Source organism: Arachis ipaensis, chromosome B10, assembly GCF_000816755.2.
Source record: "Arachis ipaensis cultivar K30076 chromosome B10, Araip1.1, whole genome shotgun sequence".
Classification (NCBI taxonomy): Eukaryota; Viridiplantae; Streptophyta; class Magnoliopsida; order Fabales; family Fabaceae; genus Arachis; species Arachis ipaensis.
Window position 1 is genome coordinate 67123667 of NC_029794.2, and position 19006 is coordinate 67142672.

The window sequence follows — 19006 nt, forward strand, 5'->3', positions numbered from 1 at the left end:
GGCCCGCAACCTGGTCCCCAACCCGTTAGACACTAACCCTAATCTTCTTTTCCCTTCGAAACGACACTCGCCTGGAAGAGCTCCTTCGCCCTTCACCCTCGTCACTCTTCATACTCTTCATACTCTTCATCTTCATCTTCTTCTTCATACTCTTCATCTCTCTGTTCACCTTCAAGCTCCACCAAACATGGGCGACGGCAAGGTATCCGCGACGCTCTCTTCTCCTCCAAGCCCTCCGATTCCAAAGGTATGATCTCTTCTCCTCTCTCACTCTCAACTCGATCTTACGCTGTCACTCTCAACTCCCATCTCTCAACCCTGGAAGAGCTCAGATCCCCGCCGTCACCAGCACCGTCCTCGCTGCGCCATTAGCCTCCCCTCTGCCTCGTCTCCCCCTCATCACTAGGGTCGCCCTCCTCACCGATCTCCTCTGCATCGTCAGTGTCGTCTCTCTCTCTGCTCCCAACGCTAACTGCAATGTAAGTCTCCTCAGTCAGATCTGTTCTCTTTGTACTTGATTTCTCCCATGGATCTGATCCTATGTTAATTTGTTGTTTTCTTATTTATTGACCTGCACTTAGGGCTGACAACAAACCCGTTGATCAAAAGAGATATCTCGAAGACTCTTGCAAACCAAAGTGTGTCAAACCATTACTTGAATATCAGGTATAGATTCCCTTATTTTTGTTGCTTTTTTCTACAAGATGGCTTCTGGAATGGCAGATTAGATAGATTCAAAGATTTAGGACAAAATGGTAAAACAGTACTAGGAAATGAAATGCTTATATTTTATACCTTAGGTTCTGCCTTCTTATATGGATGATGTGAGTTGGTTATAATTTTTTACTGAACCATATAATCTAGAAACAAACAAGAGATGCTACCATTCTTTCATTCTGTTCTTCAATTGCCTTCCTTTTTCTTCCTTCTATGCAGAGGGTCGGTGTTGGTGATACACTGATTTTAGGTGAGTTTGGCTGTTTGAAGATTTATGATGCTTGGCAGGACGTTTGCCTCTTTTTAAGACTAGTTTGTCAATTTTTTGGAGGGTGGGGATTGGCCACAGCAGCTAGGTGGGTGGGGGAATCATGTTTAAACTTCCTTTGTTGAAATTTTGTTGAATTTTTAGGTACGAGTTAGCTGAAGATTGTGCTGATGATGACGATGCAAAGGTTGGAATCTCTGAGTTGAGGAAGGCGGGTTTAGAGGAGCTGAAGATGCATAATTCACTGGTACAGGTAGGGCATTTTCCACTTATATGAGCCTGAATTTGAGCAGAGTTATTCATTTTATCCTTAGGAATCTTACTCAGGTTTGTGCATTGTAACTTGAATTTTGAAGTTTGAGGGGAAGATTCTTGTTGTGAATTGAGATGGATCACAATTAATGTCAAGGGACTGTGTAGCTAAATGAGATAAATTATCTGCTTAATAGTAGTTGGATTCCTTTTCAATGTTTAAAAAACTTTTAACAATTTGCATGAATTATAATGAAGCTTTATTTTGTTGGAACATGGCCCAAGCAATTTTGGTGGAATAAGAGAGTATTTTTGGGAAAGAGAAGAAAAGTAGGTGTTTCGCCCAAATCAACCTGAGTTTTCTATGGATGTGATTATTTTACTCATAAACCTTTGTTTTAGATTAAGAGAATCTTTAAATGTGAATTGTATTAAATGTATGTGTCATTCTAACACGTTTTGTGCTGATAGGTTTCCTCCCTTCTCCATTTTGCTTATATCATTGTTGTTTTATGCAAATGGTGTAGGAGTGGGGATTGGACCTTGCAAAAGAGAACAATATTAATTCTGCAACGGTAAAATACACACAATTCCTGTTAGCCACAGCCTCTGGGAAGATTGAAGGACTAAAAGGTGCTGGTAAACTCGCAACACCATTTGAGAAAACAAAAATTGCTGCTTACACTTTAGGTTGATGATCATCTCTATTAGTGTAATTTGATATACTATGAGCAGTTCTAACTTGTATTGTTTTTGTATTTTTCTTCGGTTTTTAGTTTTGGAATTTAAACTCGAGATTTATTTTGTATTTGAGTATTAGTTTTTTAATGTATAAAACAATTATAGTAAATTATATATGTCACTAACTATTGTTTGATTTGTCTTGTAATAAAAATTGCATACTCTATTTGTAGGTTTGGTAATAAAAAAGGATTGAAAATTTATATTGTGTAGTAATGAAGATCAAGTAAGGAAAATAAATATTATTTTTTTTTAATTTAACAAGGCTTTCGCCATGCTTTTAAAGCGTGGCTGTATATATTTGCTATCGCCACGCTTCCAAAGCGTGGCCGTATCTCTCCCTATCGCCACGCTTCCAAAGCGTGGCCGTATCTCTCCCTATGGGCACGCTTTAGAAGCGTAGCCATATCTCCCGCATATGGCCACGCTTTAATGGGTGGCCAATTGTAAAAAGCGTGGCAAAAGAAAAAGCGTGGTGCTAGGTCACCAAAAGCGTGGCGATAGAGCAACCGCCACCCTTTGATAGGTCACCCTTTCAAAAGCGTGGCGGTAGCTCAAAAAGCGTGGCGAAAAGCTATTGCCACGCTTTTTTCAGCTTTTCGCCACACTTTAAAAGCGTGGCAATAGACGTGTTTTCTTGTAGTGGATGAACTAAACCCCACATCATTAGAGGGAGGAGCTCTATTGTAACTCAAATGAATGAATGAAATTCTTCTTCTCAATTTGCTTGTTGTAGCTAAGAGTAACTTACACTTTTAATTGATCTATTCACTTTGGAAGGGGGTTTAGATCCATTGAATTTCTATGTGAGCCTCGGAAGGGGAAACATAGAAATTAGTTTGAAGCTTTTTCTCTCACAACTCTCTTGATCAACAAATTTGGGATGAATTGAGATCTTGAGAACTTGTGTGGCTCATGGATAAGAGAATTGAACTTAACATCTTCTCATGATAATTAGATCAAGGAATTGGCAAATTGATTGTGTTAAGAGAAATTGGGTTGCCAAGGAATTGGGACTCAATTAATTACAATCTACCATAGATCTACTTCATATGATTGAGAATGAAGTTGAGACCTATTGATTCATGATGGATTATGATATCTCCAATCCATAGTGAATCTCTCTCTTTGTTGTTCTTCACATTAGGTTCCTTGAGTTTACTTTAATTGCTTTGAGTTTCTGCTTTCTTTGATTCCCAGCACCCAAAACCCATTTACATTTCATGCAATTTACCTTTCATTGTCATTTACATTCTTGCCTTTACTTTCTTGCCATTTAAATTTCAGTTATTTTAGTTTCTTGTCATTTAAGTTTCAGTTATTTTAGTTTCTTGCCATTTAAGTTTCTGCCATTTACTTTCAGCACTTTAAGTTCTAGAAATTTACATTCTGTTAACTCAATTTCATTCAAATCATCAATTATTAGATTGACTAGATAAATCACCTAACTAAAGTTTCTTAATCCATTAATCCCTGTGGGATCGACCTCACTCAAAAGTGAGTTATTACTTAACGATTCGGTATACTTGCCGAAGGGGTTTGCATTGTGTGAATTCCCGCGCATCAAGTTTTTGGCGCCGTTGTCGTGAGATTGATTCAGATTAACAATGATTAAGTGGGTGAAAGTCTAGATTAAGCATTTTTCTGTTGTTTTCTTTTAAGCATACTAATTGTTTGACACATTGTGTCTGCTAACTCTAATATTCACTCTACCAATAGAGTGTTCATTAGTTATTTGGTTTGTTTTGTGTTGTGTATGCCAGGGGGAAGAAAAGGTGCATTTACTTCTTTTGATTCTGAACCCGAAAGAACCTTCCTGAGACTTAGAAGAGAAGAAAGAGGGAAGGGAGTGATTGGAGAAGAAGACTCAGAGTAGGATTTGGACCAAGTAATAGAGGATGAGACACATGACGAAGGGTTGGCTAACAACCATGCCCAACTTGCCAGGAGGGTGCTAGCCTCCTATACCATCCCTAATCCTAGAAACTATGGGAGTAGCATTCTTACTCCCAATGTGAATGCCAACAACTTTGAGCGTAAACCCCAGCTAATTACCCTGGTTCAGAACAATTGTCAATATGGAGGAAGTGCTTCTGAGAACCCAAATCAACACTTATCCGTCTTCCTAAGGATATGTGACACTGTCAAAACTAATGAAGTACATCTAGACATCTACAAGCTACTGCAGTTTCCCTTATCTCTAAGGGACAAAGCTACTCAATGGTTGTAAACCTTCTCAAAGGAAAGCATCACAAACTTGGATGACTTGGTTAGCAAATTCTTGGCCAAGTTCTACCCCCCTTAAAGAATCATCAAACTCAAGACTGATGTGCAAACTTTCACACAACTGGAGGGAGAGTCACTGTATGAAGCTTAGTAGAGGTATAAGGCACTAATCAGAAGATGTCCTCCAGACATGTTTAGTGAACGGGTGAAGCTCCAGAACTTCTATGAGGGCCTCTCTATGAAAGCAAGAAAGGCATTGGATTACTCTTCAGGAGGGTCCCTTCAAATGATGAAAACTTAACAAAAGGCCAATGATCTCATAGATATGGTGGCTAACAATTAGTACTTTTATTCCTCGGAGAGACAAGCAACTCCAAAGAGAGGTGTCTATGAGCTTGAGGGTGTGGATGCTATCCTAACCCAGAATAAGCTAATGCATTAGCAACTTCAGCAGCAGATGGACATGATGGCAAAGAAGATGAATGGACTTCAATTGGCTGCAGTTAGCACAACAAACCAACCTCCGAATGTATGGGGCCAAAATGAAGAAAGCTTGGAGGCATACAACAATGAGCAGCAGCCTGAACAAGTCCAGTATATGCACAACCCGAGTTCTTCCCAAAGTGACTTTCATGGGGACACATACAACTCCTCATGGAGGAATCATCCCAACTTGAGATGGGGAGAAAACAAAAACAAATGGCAGAGGAATTCCAACCACAACAACTTCCGCAACACAAGTAATCAAAACCACCACCCCACTAACAATAATCCATACAGAAAACTCCAAAACAATGTCTCCACATCCACATTCTACCCACAAAACCACCCCTCAAACACCCCAACCAACTTCCATCAACCACCAACCTCTCATCCATAACCACAGCCACATCAATAGTCTCAAAAAATCTCTAATCTAGGCATGATGATGAAAAAACTTATGAAGAACCAAGAGATGGCAAGCAAGAACTATGAAGCATCAATGAGAAATCTTGAAAGACAGATAGGGCAACTATCCAAGCAGCCTGCTGAGAGACCAGCCAATACCTTCCGAAGTGACACTATTCTTAATCCAAAGGAAGAATGCAAAACCATACCGCTTAGGAGTGGCAAAACATTGGGAAAAGATAGCAAGGTTGCCAGCAAGGAAGAGACAGAGGCTAAGAAAAATGACAAGGAGGGTCCCAAGAAGGATGATGAACCACAAGCTCTAAGGATAGGTAAGCAAGTCTTGAAGACACAAACACAAGAGTAGAAAGAGAAAGTGAAGCCTTATGTCCCTCCTCTACCTTACCCTCAGAGATTACACAAGGAGATGAAGGATCAACAATTCCCTAAGTTCTTGGAGATCTTCAAGAAATTGGAAATCAACATCCCACTAGCTAAAGCCCTAGAATAAATGCCACTCTATGCAAATTTTCTCAAGGAACTCATCAACAAGAAAATGAGCTGGAAGGAGAAGGAAACTGTGATCCTCTCCTAGGAATGCAGTGCTGTGATCTAGAAGGGTTTGCCACCCAAACTCAAAGATCCAGGAAGCTTTTTCATACCATGGAAGGAGAAGGAAGCTTTTTCATACCAATTGACAAAGAATTATGTGACTTGGGATCAAGCATCAATTTGATGCCACTCTATGATCAAGAAGCTATCAATGGAGGAGGTTAAACCTACCAGAATGTCACTACAACTGGCTGATAGCTCCCTCATAATACCTAATGGAGTAGTAGAGAACCTTCTAGTTAAGGTTGTGATGAGCGGATATTTTATACGCATTTTGGCATCATTTTCATATAGTTTTTATTATGTTTTTGTAGGTTTTAGTGTTAAATTCACATTTTTGGATTCCACTATGAGTTTTTGTGCAATTTCAGGTATTTTCTGGCTGAAATTGGGGAGGGGTGAGCGTGTACGCAAACCCCCACACTATTCATATGGTTCATATGGTTCACAAGGTCATTGTAGTATAGTGGTGAGTATTCCCGCCTGTCACGCGGGTGACCTGGGTTCGATCCCCAGCAACGGCGCCATTTTGATTAATGAAAATTATTGTGATGGTCTAGAATTTCTCTTCTAGAAATAAGAACTTCGTTGTAAGCATAGTTCTAAACCAACAAACAATTCCCACATCAAAAATTTGAGTTGTCACAAGTACAAACCCCAATAATAATTAACCGAAGTATTTAGATTCCGGGTCGTCTCACAAGGAATTGCAATGAAATGCTCAATTATTGGCTATAGAGGGGGTAAGGATTAGGGTCATAATGAGGTGTTTGGTGGTAGGGGCTTGTGAGTAAGGTGGTTCAAAACCATGTTGAGGAGGTGGTTCATAGGCATGTGGTAGTGGTTGTTGACAATTACAATAAGGGTCACCACATCCATTAGATTGATATACATTTGGATTAGAGTTATACCCATAAGAATCCGGAGGTTGTTGTTGCCAAGAAGGGTGATCAATCCTTTGAGGCTCCTCCCATCCTTGATTGTTCCATCCTTGATGCACATCCTCATTGTAGTTCCCATTACCTACAACATAATTTGAGCCAAACTCATAGCCAAAGTGTTGAGAATTCATAATAGCAAATAAAAACAAAAGCTAACAAAAATAAGCAACAAAGTCCTAAAGCTAACAAAAACTAACAAATAAGCAAAAGGCAAACATATTCACAATATTCACAATAGCCAATAATATAACACCATTGCAACTCCCTAGCAACGGCGCCATTAATTTGATACAATGATTTATACCGGTTCGGAATTCCACAAAATAATTCCGTTGTTAGTATAGTCCAAACCGATAGTCAATCCTCAAATCAAATTAAATTTGGTTTTGTCACAAGTAACAAACCCTAAATAAGAATTAACCGAAGTATTTGAACTCTGGGTCGTCTCACAAGGAATTGCAATGAAGTGTATGATTATTAGCTATGAGGGAACAAAGGGGTTTGGTTTTATATTTTTGCAAGAAAATAAATGGCAAGAAAAGTAAATGAACAATTAACTAATAAAATAAATGAAAGGTACTCTTGGCTAGACATAGGTAATTGAGATCACCATCTTTGTCTATAAACCATATATTGATAATTATGAGAAGCCAACCTATTAAGTCTACTTCCAAAGCCTTAAGTACGTAATATCTACTCCTACGTTTGAAGTACGTCAAATAGGATTGATCACATCAACCCATAAGTCCCAACCTACCTAATAATTAGATTAGTAGTGGGTTGGCATCAATGAGTATCAAATTGATCACCAAAGGTTCTCAAATCACCAATTCATTGAGACCCAATGACTCAAGGTCACTCAATTACCTTAGCCTAGGCCAAGAGTCAAGAAAACTACTCAAAAACTAAAGGAAACATTTTATGAAACACCGCAAGAAAAGTAAACATCATAAAATTCATGAATTAAAAGAAACCATAACTATCATGAACAAGAAATCAATAATAACAATCAAGATCAACATAAAAGAGACATGGAAACATAAATTTGCATTAAAGAAAATTAAGATCCAACAAGGGTTCATAAGCATAAAAGTAACAAAATGAAGGAAATGAACAAGTAAAACTAAAAGAGCAAAGATGTAATATAAGAAATTAAGAAGGGAAACTAAATCAAAACAAGAATTGGAAGTTGGATCTAAGAAAATTAAACCCAAACTACCCTAAATTCTAGAGAGAAGGGAGAGCTTCTCTCTCTAGAATTCTACCCTAAAACATGATGAAAACTATACTATGACTACTTGGTTCCTTCCCCACTCAATCCTTGGGTTCAGTAGCATCAGAAATGAGTTAGATTGGGCCCAAAATGGGCTACAAAATCGTTGGCCACGATTTCTATTTGGTGAACCACGTGCTCTATCGGCATGCACGCGTACATGGTGTTTGCACGCCCCTATACGTGAAGCAATATATAGCAAATTTTATATCATTTCGAAGCCCCAAATGTTAGCTTTCCAACGCAACTGGAACCGCCTCATTTGAATCTCTATAGCTCAAGTTATGGTCGATTGAGTGCCAGGAGGTCAGGCTTGACAGCTTTACGGTTCCTTCATTTCTTCATGAGTTCTCCCACTTTGCATGCTTTTCTCCTCACTTCTTCCATCCAATACTTGCCTTATGAACCTGAAATTACTCAACAAATATATCAAGGCATCGAATGGAATCAAAGTGAATTAAAATCACCAATTTTAGGGCCTAAAAAGCATGTTTTCACATTTAAGCACAAATCAAGGGAGAATTACAAAACCATGCTATTTCATTGAATAAATGTGAGAAAAGTTGATAAAACCAGCCAAATTAAGCACAAGATAAACCACAAAATTGGGGTTTATCAACCAGCAAGTGCACTAGATCGTCCAAGTAATACCTAAGTGAGTCAGGGTTGATCCCACGAGGATTGTGGCTTGAAGCAAGCAATGGTTGTCTTGCAGGTCTTAGTCAGGAGGAATCAGAAGTTTGTAGATGTGATTATGTTTAGAATTTTGTATAAGTTCCTGTTATTCTAATTGGAAAGCAATAATGGGAATAGAGTTGAGAGTTGGAGTTGCTTTGTCTTTCGGAAGTAACTCTGGTACTATTATCTTCTTTGCTTTTGAATGATCTTCTTCTATGGCAGGTTGTAAGTGATCAAAGCCATTGCCCGTGGTCATTGATCTCCTCTGCTACAGAATGAACGCCAGGGCCCTTGGTCATTCAATCCAATGGAGGATGAAGCTCTAGCAAGTCATTCTCTTGGCGATCCTACTCAAAATGCCACAGACAAGGTCGAATCTTTTGGATCAGAGAACGATGCTTATTGGATTATAGCCTATACCATGGAGACCTTAATCTCCCCAGAGATTGGCTGAACTGGTCTGTCGAGAAGTCCCCAACAGAATCGTAGATTAACCGTCTGAGAGATGTATAACATAGTTGTTGGCTCGTGGATTAACCCCAACATTCTAAAATTTCAACTTCAAACATGCACTATTTATTTCATACATTCAGAGAACAAAAGCAAATGACACCACATCAAACTAATTCACTAATCTTATTTTAAACTTGAAATTCATGCATCTCTCAATTCTTTTCAGATAAAAAAATTTTCATTTAAGTAATGTGAGAGATATATGGAACATTTTACAAATTTTTAAGACATCAATGCAAATGATCATGCAACTAGGACAAGAAAATAGATAAACAGATAGAAAATAGAAAAATAACAGGAAAGGAGTAAAAGAGAATGAATCCACCTGAATGATGGTGGCCAGTGCTCCTCCTTGAGGATCCCATGTAGTGCTTGATCTCTTCTATGTCACTCCTTTATCTTTGTTGAGGCGGCTGCACAGGTTCATGTACATGCTCTCTAGCTTGCTCCAACCTCTTCTTCTATAATTAAGAGTGGTAGAAGTTACAAAGCAAAGCTTTTGCAACACAAAACTTAAGAGTTTTGCTCATCCTCGAGCAAATATGATTAATGGGGAAGACGATGGAGGGGTAGGTTGAGCTTCTGTGGGACCTCTTGGTCCTGAGAGGCTGGGGAATTCCAGATTCCCTACTTCTCTACATTGGCATGTGAACGCCCAGGGGCTGCTCCTTGGCTGGTGTTCAACGCCAGCAATGCTCCCCTCTTGGGGTGTTGAATGCCCAAGAGGGCTTCCTCGCTGGTGTTTAACTTTAACACTCCACTTGGAATGTTCTATTTTCACTACTATAAAATCTGTCACTTGAATGATGCACATGATTATGACTCTAACAACAGAAAGGAAAAACAAAAAGAAAATAAATGGTTGAGTAAAGTTGGGTTGCCTCTCAACAAGCGCTTCTTTAATGTCTTTTGCTGGACTTTACTGTACTTAACTTAGTAGCAGTGTTGAGCCTCCTGGCTCTATATCTCCTTCAAGGTAATGCTTGACCCTCTGTCCATTGACAGTGAACCTGGTTTCTTTACCTTGAAGTTCTATGTGTCCGTAAGGTGATACCATGGTAATCACAAACGGTCCTATCCATCGGGATTTAAGTTTCCCAGGGAATAGTTTGAGTCTTGAATTGAAGAGTAGGACTTTCTGTCTTAGTTCAAAGACTCTGGAAGCTAGCTTCCTGTCATGCCACCTCTTTGCCTTTTCCTTATAGATTTTTGTATTTTCAAATGCTTCTAAGCAAAATTCGTCCAACTCATTTAGTTGGAGAAGCCGTTTCTCCCCTGCTGCTTTAGCATTAAAGTTGAGGAACCTAGTATCCCAATAGGCTTTGTGTTCTAGTTCCACTGGCAAATGACAGGACTTCCCATATACTAACTGATATGGTAAAGTTTCAATGGGGGTTTTGAAAGCTATTCTGTATGCCCATAGAGCATCATCAAGCTTTCTAGCCCAATCCTTTCTAGAGGTACTTACTGTCCTCTCTAGGATTTGCTTCAGTTCTCGATTTGAGAATTCAGCTTGTCCATTAGTTTGGGGATGATACGATGTTGCTACTTTATGGTGAACTCCGTATCGGCTTAAGACAGAATCCAGCTGTCTGTTGCAGAAATGAGTTCCTCCATCACGGATTAGTGTCCTGGGGACACCAAACCTGCTGAAAATGTTCTTTTGGAGGAACTTCATTACTACTTTAGTGTCATTAGTGGGTGTTGCTATTGCTTCAACCCATTTAGACACATAATCTACTGCCACAAGGATGTAGGTGTTTGATTATGAGGGAGAGAATGGTCCCATAAAATCTATGCCCTATACGTCAAACAACTAAATCTCTAAGATTCCTTGTTGAGGCATTTTGTGACCATGAGGAAGGTTGCCAGCCCGCTGGCAACTATCACAGTTACGGACGAACTCCCTAGAATCTTTAAAGAGAGTAAGCTAGTAAAAGCCACTTTGGAGTACTTTAGTGGCTGTCCGCTCACCTCTAAAGTGTCCTCCATAGTAAGAGCTATGGAAATGCCATGGAATTTTCTGTGCCTCTTCTTCAGACACACAGCGTCAGATTTTTCCATCCGAGCATCTCTTAAAGAGATATGGCTCATCCCATAGGTAATATTTCGCATCAAGCATGAGTTTTCGGGCTTGCTGCCTGGAAAACTCTTTGGGAATGAACCGTATAGCCTTGTAGTTTGCAATGTCTACAAACCAAGGTACTGTCCGGATGGCATAGAGTTGCTCATCAGGAAAAGATTCGGATATGTCAGTAGAGGGAGAAGGAGTGACTGCTACTGGCTCAATCCAGGACAAGTGGTTAGCTACCTGTTTCTCTGTCCCTTTTCTATCTCTAATTTCTATATCAAACTCTTACAAGAGTAATACCCAATCTTATAACTCTGGGTTTAGAGTCCTGCTTAGTGAGTAAATACTTTAGAGCAGCATGGTTAGTATAAATAATGACCTTAGATCCTACTAAGTAGGATTGATGAGTCCATATTTTCTTATATATTTTAGCTCAATCTGAATAGATTTCATCATATAAACTCACACTTAAGCACTCAAATAGCATACTTTTGTGTTATCTCCCTAATTTGGACTTAAATGTGAAAACATGCATTTTTGTGCATAAATTGAATAATTTAATTCCACTTTTATGCCATTCGATGCCGTGATATGTTTTGTGAGTGATTTCAGGTCATTTAGGCAAGAATGTATAGGCAAAAGTGCAAGAAAGTATCTACAAGGGAGAACACATGAAGAAAACAAGGAAAAGTACACACAGACAAGTGTGCGTGCGCACAAGCCAGCGTGCGTGCGCACAGGAAGGAATTTTCATGTGTGCGTGTGCACAAGTACCTGTGCATATGCACAGGAGCCAAAATAGCAAAGTGTGCGTACGCACAGGACCCAACACGTGATTTCATTAATGAAACACGTGCTGCGCGATTTTGGGGGCCTTTGGCCCAGTTTTGGAAGCTTCAATGCTGATTGAGAAGTGCTATATCAAGGGGGATTGAAGTCATATGAAGGCATTAGAGTAGAAGGCCACATTTTTTACATTTTCTTAGCATAGTTAGTTAGGAGTAGGAATAGGAGTAGAGTAGAGAGCTCTCCTAGGGTTTATGCAATTTCAATCGTAGCATTTTATAGCAAGCTTTTCTCTTGGATTTTGCTTCTTTAATTGTAAGTACTCTTTAATTCCTCTTTAATTACATCACTTTTACTTTCAAATTCTCTTTGGTTCAAGCATTTTGTCAATATTTACAATTCTGAGTTCTTGAAATTTTGATTGATGAATTTATTATTTCATGCTTTCTTTATGCTTGATTGCGTGTCTCTTGTTGATATTATTGATAGTTGGTTATAGTTTTCCATTTTCCCTTGCAATTTTCCATGTTTTACTTTTATGCACACAAGGTATTTGTGAAAATACCAATTATGGGTTTTGAGTAGATTTTCACACGTTGGCTTGGGATTTGAGTTTCAAGGATACTAGAGTCATAATGTCTGACATTTAGTGGTAATTCTTGGGTAGATAGTTGACTCTTGTTTCCATTAACGCTAGGTTTTTATCAACTAGTTTGGTAAGTTAGCTAGGACTTATGGATTAAGATCAATTATGCTTGCTTGACTTACTCCTCGATGTTAGGGGTTAACTAGGCGAGATTGACTCATCATAATTATCATTATTATGGTTATGGCGATGATAGGATTCCTTAGACTCTCATTCTCAAGTCAAGGCACTTTATTGCATTTATAGCAATTTCACTAGTTTTGACCTTGTCTCTTTACTTGCATTAATTCACAATTTTGTTCTGTAACGACCCAACTTCCAGAACGTCATGATCGTACCGAAAGTAAGGCGTTACCAACCTGCTTTCCTTTATTAACTATTTACTATTGAGCCTTTAGTTCGATATCGCGATTTAGTTTTATAGAAAATTCCAGAAAATTTTGTTTTCATTTCATAAAAGTCATATATCAAAGATCACCAGGTAATAATAATCACATAATTATTAATAATAATATCTGTCATACAAAAGATTTCAAATAAAACTCAGATACAAATCCTATCCCTCTGTATAAAATAAAAATCTTAAGCAATAAGGGCGAGGGAACTCTATGAAAGCAACTCAATTCAAAAACTTAACTCATAAATATGGTCTAACAATCGCCCGCAGCTTCAAACTGAGTCTTCGAACCTATATAACTGAAAGGGTGGAAGATTTTGGGGTGAGAACAAACCACACGTTCTCAGTAGGGAATGGGAATGCCGTAAAAGTAATGAGTAACATGCAAATAATTAACATACTCAAGGAAACTATATTTTTATCAAGCCTTTATAAAAATACTTTTGGTTTTACTTTAGCTAATTGATTACCTCCTTCAAAATCTCTAAACTCAAAACAAATTCTAAATATGAAACTAGTCACACTAACCATGTATCAGTCACATAATTAATTCTCAATCAAAACATCAATTCTCAATCACCTTCATATATTCGTCACCTAATAGCACTAATAAGAGATTCAATTCAATATACAAACAAGTCACAGTAAGGCAAATAGCACAATCACAGGGAAGTACAACGTGCAAGCCCAATCAAATACAAATGCACGAACAAGGATGATGCATGTCTAGCCCTAGTGCAGGTAATGAGCTCATTTGTCGGTTACATACCCGCTCCCGACGTTACCCGGAGTCCTTTGACCAGGTAAGGCTTCCCTGTTGGCAATACCCCTCGTAAGAGTCCTTTGACTTGTGAGGCAAACCACTGCAAGAGTCCTTTGACTTGCATGGCGGAGCTAGTTAACTTATAACTGCCCAACACACTCACTGTAAGAGTCCTTTGACTTACAGGAGCATATGCTAGTTATGTGTTTTCTCGATACCTCTGTAAGAGTCCTCTGACTTATAGGATAGCATTATAGCTAAGTATCCCAAGGAAGCGCTCTTAGTGGTCGTACCACCATCTATCTGGCTGCCTTCACGCATCAGATCACTACATAATCATTCTCATTATCATCATTCATTATCATTCTCATTATTCATCATCACATTCACATTCTTATGCAATATCTTTTTCTTTCTCTGTTCAATCATACTATACAAACTTTACATCTTTCACTTTTGTAATATCTTGGCTCAAGCCATTTCTCTTTTTTCTCTTTTCATAAAATCTTTCTATGTTGAATCAAATTCAAAACATAATTTCTTTCTTAAATAATTCAAGTTCGAAACATAAACCCTTCCTTGGTAATTCAAATTCAAAATATTATAATTCTTTTCTTAACTAAATAAAATTATTTTCATAATAAATTCAGCCCATACATAATACTTTAATCAATAGTTAAAACTTAAACAACATAATTTTCCAAATCCAAACCTTCTATAATAACTTTTTCAAGTAAAACCTCAGATTTTACGAAATTCCGGCAGCACCTCCCCTAAAACTCGGACTTAGCCACCCTTACGGGTTCCCTCTTTCTCAACAAATCACCAGCCCTTTTTTTTTTCAATAATTTTCAAACAGACAATTCTCAATCAATCAGATATTTGTATTTCATAATAATTAGCAAATCAATCATACTCCATAATTTCTGCTAATCCATCAATCCAATCTCACCATGTCATACTTACTTTTCACTTATCATAAAATCCTTTCAAAATTAAACACAATCAACTAGTAATCCCAAAAAAAAATCAGCCTTTCATAATTTTAATTAATGCCATTTACTCTTTAGCGAAGTTACTATTTTGTTTTAAAAGTCAAATTTGAAGAGAATGATTTAGTAATCAAACTTCAATCTTTTAACTGTTCTCAAACTTAATTCTAATTAATTATAAATCAACTTTAGCAACCATCAAAGCCAATTCCAATCAGTCGTTGTCAGCATCACAGCCGTTCCGTTACATCAGATAACTAAAAAAAACAACAACAAGCACTTATTCATAATAATAAGAATACAGCCACAACTTAGCCAGAATTAATCTTACCAATTAATCAATCACTCACAGCAACAGAACCGGTCACAATCACAGCCTTAATCTAAACTTCATTCATCAATTATCAAAATGTCAGATTTTTAATAATTAGCTCAACATTTTTTCAGCTTAATAAGTAACATTAAATAAATCATTCACAACCCCATTTCAACTAATTTCAACCCGTCACAAGTCCATTTCACAGCCATTCCAATATACTAAAATTCCAATTCAATATCAAACAATTCAAAATAACTCACTCAAGATCAAAATCTCAGTCAACTCATCACAAAAAAAAATCAGTAATTCAAAATACAATTCACAACCAGATTTCAACCAATTCAGCAATATCACATAAGATCAGAATTTCCAACAAATCCACTACCGTTACACTATATCAAATAACCAGCACATCATTCAATTCAATATAAATCCGTCAAAGATCAGAATTTCAATCAGTTTGCAACCATCAAGCAAACCAGCTTATGGCAACCAGCTCAACATAATCAAATAACAGGATTCTCAATAATTCCAAACAATTAGAAAATCGGTAATATTTACAGCCTCAAATCAAAATCAATATCACCAGTTTAATCACCGTTCACAGCCACATTTAATTCGAATCATAGCTCAGAAAAATCACAATAGCTAACCATTCTCAAACACATTTCAAGTCATTCTTGTCAATTAAGAAATTCTTGACTATTATTAACCATTTGCACTTATCCAATAACTTTGTAGGCATTCTAAATTAAAAACGTTAAATCCCCTACCTCAATGTCGAAACTCACGAAAATCGCCAAGCACAGCAGCTCCGTTAGCAATTTCAAGCACCCATTCAGCTCTCTTGGCGGCAACCACGATGATTCTGGGAAGCTCCAATGATGATGGAAGGCCTCAGCATCAGCCAAACAGCAACAGTAACAATTCAGATTAGAGCCAGAGCAAGGCCAGAGCAATATAAACTCAAACAGTGGCAGTGGCGCTTACGTCAGATTCCAAAACCCAGAAGCAGAGGCAGAACAACATCTTCTTCCCTTGATTCTCGTGGCGCTCCTCTTCTCTTTACACATGGTAGCAGCGACGCTCTCTAGTGGCGGCTCGGACAGTGGACTCCACTCACGGTGACAACGACACTCTCTTCCACAAACCTTGGCAGCAGCGGCGACGAAGGGCAGCGTTGCTTCCTCTTCTCCCTCGCGAACTCCTTTCTTTCCCTCTCCTCTGTTCACATTTCACGGCGGTGGCAGAAACTTCATCAACGGCGACGCAGCAGCACGGTGACAGATCGACCAGCGCGGCGCTATGGCTCCTGGTTCGCGTTCCTCTCTGCGACCTCCACAGAACGGCAATGACGACGACAAGGATAAACGGCGACGAAGGCGGATGGCTCCAGAGACAGTGACGGCCCTAAGGGAGACAACGAGCAACGGCGGCGGTGGCTCCTCAAACGACGACGCGCGACAGATCCAGCGGCGGTGGGAACAGCTGAGGCGACAGCGACGCGGGCTCTACGAAGGTCACAATGGCTGGACTTCGCAGTGCTGCAACTCGCGTGGATGGTGACGACAGTGACGGCAAAAGACCCTCAGCGGTGGCTCTGGCGACTGAACGGTGGCTGCTTAGATCACACTCTGATTTCCTCCCTCTCTCCCTGTCTGATTCCATTTCAGCATTAGGTTTAGGAAGAAAGGGGGGTGGGGGCTGTGTTCAAAGGCTGGGAAAATGGGGGAAAAATTAGGGTTAGCGTTTTTGGGATTTGGGAATTAGGATTTCTGAATCAATTTGGGAATTTAGGTTTAGGAATTAGGGATTTTATAAAAGAATATGGATAGATATGAATAGATATTTTGATAAAATTGAAGAGTAGAGTAATTTTAAAATCAAATATACTCTCTTAAAAATATTTAGGAATATTATTTATCAACATATTGCTAAGTTCAATCAATTATTTCTAATTTACATTATAAAATGAACAAGTTAATTATATATTGTAAAGTACAATTTAAATTCAAATATCAATTTTCTAGATTAAATCATACAAATCTCTATTATTTTTCTATCTCTGAAACTTTAATTTCAATTTATAAAATAATTAATCATAATAAAAATTGTACATAAATATTAGTTGACTTAAACTTAAAGTATTTATAAATATCAATCTAATCATATATAATAAATTAATCTCTAAGAGTACAAATTAATAAAATAGAACATAATTCATTAAAAATTACTTAAGTTGAACAGTACAATTCTTTCTTATTTTTCAATTACTAAAATTATAATTTCAATTATACCAAATATCTATTAAAGATTATATAAAAATTCTAATTAATTTAAACTTCAATTATCATGAAACTCCATTTGATTACCTTTAGCAAAATAATTTTCTTAAAATAAAATTATCAACAAATAAAATAAATCACAAATAACTAATTATTTGATTTTCAAAAACTAGGGTTTTTACATTCTACCCACCTTAGAAAAAATTTCACCCTCGAAAATTGCTAGAATAAAATAAGTCAAACTGAAATCAAGGAAAGCAAAATATATGGACAAAAGTATAGGCATTGTCAAGGATGAACTTTCAAAGAGTTACGTAAGCAATCAGATTCAAAGGCAAGTAAAGGTATACAAGAATGACGAGGTATGGTTGGGAAACAATCAAATCACTTTCTAAGGAGAAATTCAAACCAGAGAATTCCAATAAAAGCAACGAAGAAAAGGATGGCACGAGTTCATGTGGCACAAATAAAGATTATACGTCGAATCGAAGCTAACTTCGTAACCTCTAACGCTCCCAAACCCCGTAAATCGCATTACCTATTACTTCTATTTCGTCTATGATAACCTGTTAGTGTTGCCATGTACATAAATCATAAGTATTAAGTTGGCCGGACCTAATACCATGAGGCATGCAATGGTAGACTAACAGCGTTAATCATCAGACCGTCATGCATATAGAACTCAAACTCTTGTAATCAGAACAAGTCACAAAGCATGACAAACACTCAGAGTATGCAATGAAGCATAGTCAGTCCATTCCCAAGGCTCTAACACGGACGAACTGCTCTGATACCATTTGTAACGACCCAACTTCCAGAACGTCACGATCGTACTGAAAGTAAAGCGTTACCAACCTGTTTTCCTTTATTAACTATTTACTATTGAGCCTTTAGTTCGATATCGCGATTTAGTTTTATAGAAAATTCCAGAAAATTTTGTTTTCATTTCATAAAAGTCATATATCAAAGATCACCAGGAAATAATAATCACATAATTATTAATAATAATATCTATCATACAAAAGATTTCAAATAAAACTCAGATACAAATCCTATCCCTCTGTATAAAATAAAAATCTTAAGCAATAAGGGCGAGGGAACTCTATGAAAGCAACTCAATTCAAAAAATTAACTCATAAATAAGGTCTAACAATCGCCCGCAGCTTCAAACTGAGTCTTCGAACCTGTATCACTGAAAGGTAGAAGATTTTGGGGTGAGAACAAACCACACGTTCTCAGTAGGGAATGGGAATGCCGTAAAAGTAATGAGTAACATGCAAATAATTAACATACTCAAGGAAACTATATTTTTATCAAACCTTTATAAAAATACTTTTGGTTTTACTTTAGCTAATTAATTACCTCCTTCAAAATCTCTAAACTCAAAACAAATTCTAAATATGAAACTAGTCACACTAACCATCTATCAGTCACATAATTAATTCTCAATCAAAACATCAATTCTCAATCACCTTCATATATTCGTCACCCAATAGCACTAATAAGAGATTCAATTCAATATACAAACAAGTCACAGCAAGGCAAATAGCACAATCACAGGGAAGTACAACGTGCAAGCCCAATCAAATACAAATGCACGAACAAGGATGATGCATGTCTAGCCCTAGTGCAGGTAAT

At 37.7% G+C, this 19006-nt stretch overlaps 1 long non-coding RNA gene across 1 annotated transcript; it reads left to right on the forward strand.

The window, feature by feature from the left end:
- Window positions 992–1909, forward strand: LOC110267540. Its single transcript, XR_002355293.1, has 2 exons — window positions 992–1238; window positions 1765–1909. It is a non-coding gene; the product is annotated as an uncharacterized LOC110267540 (long non-coding RNA).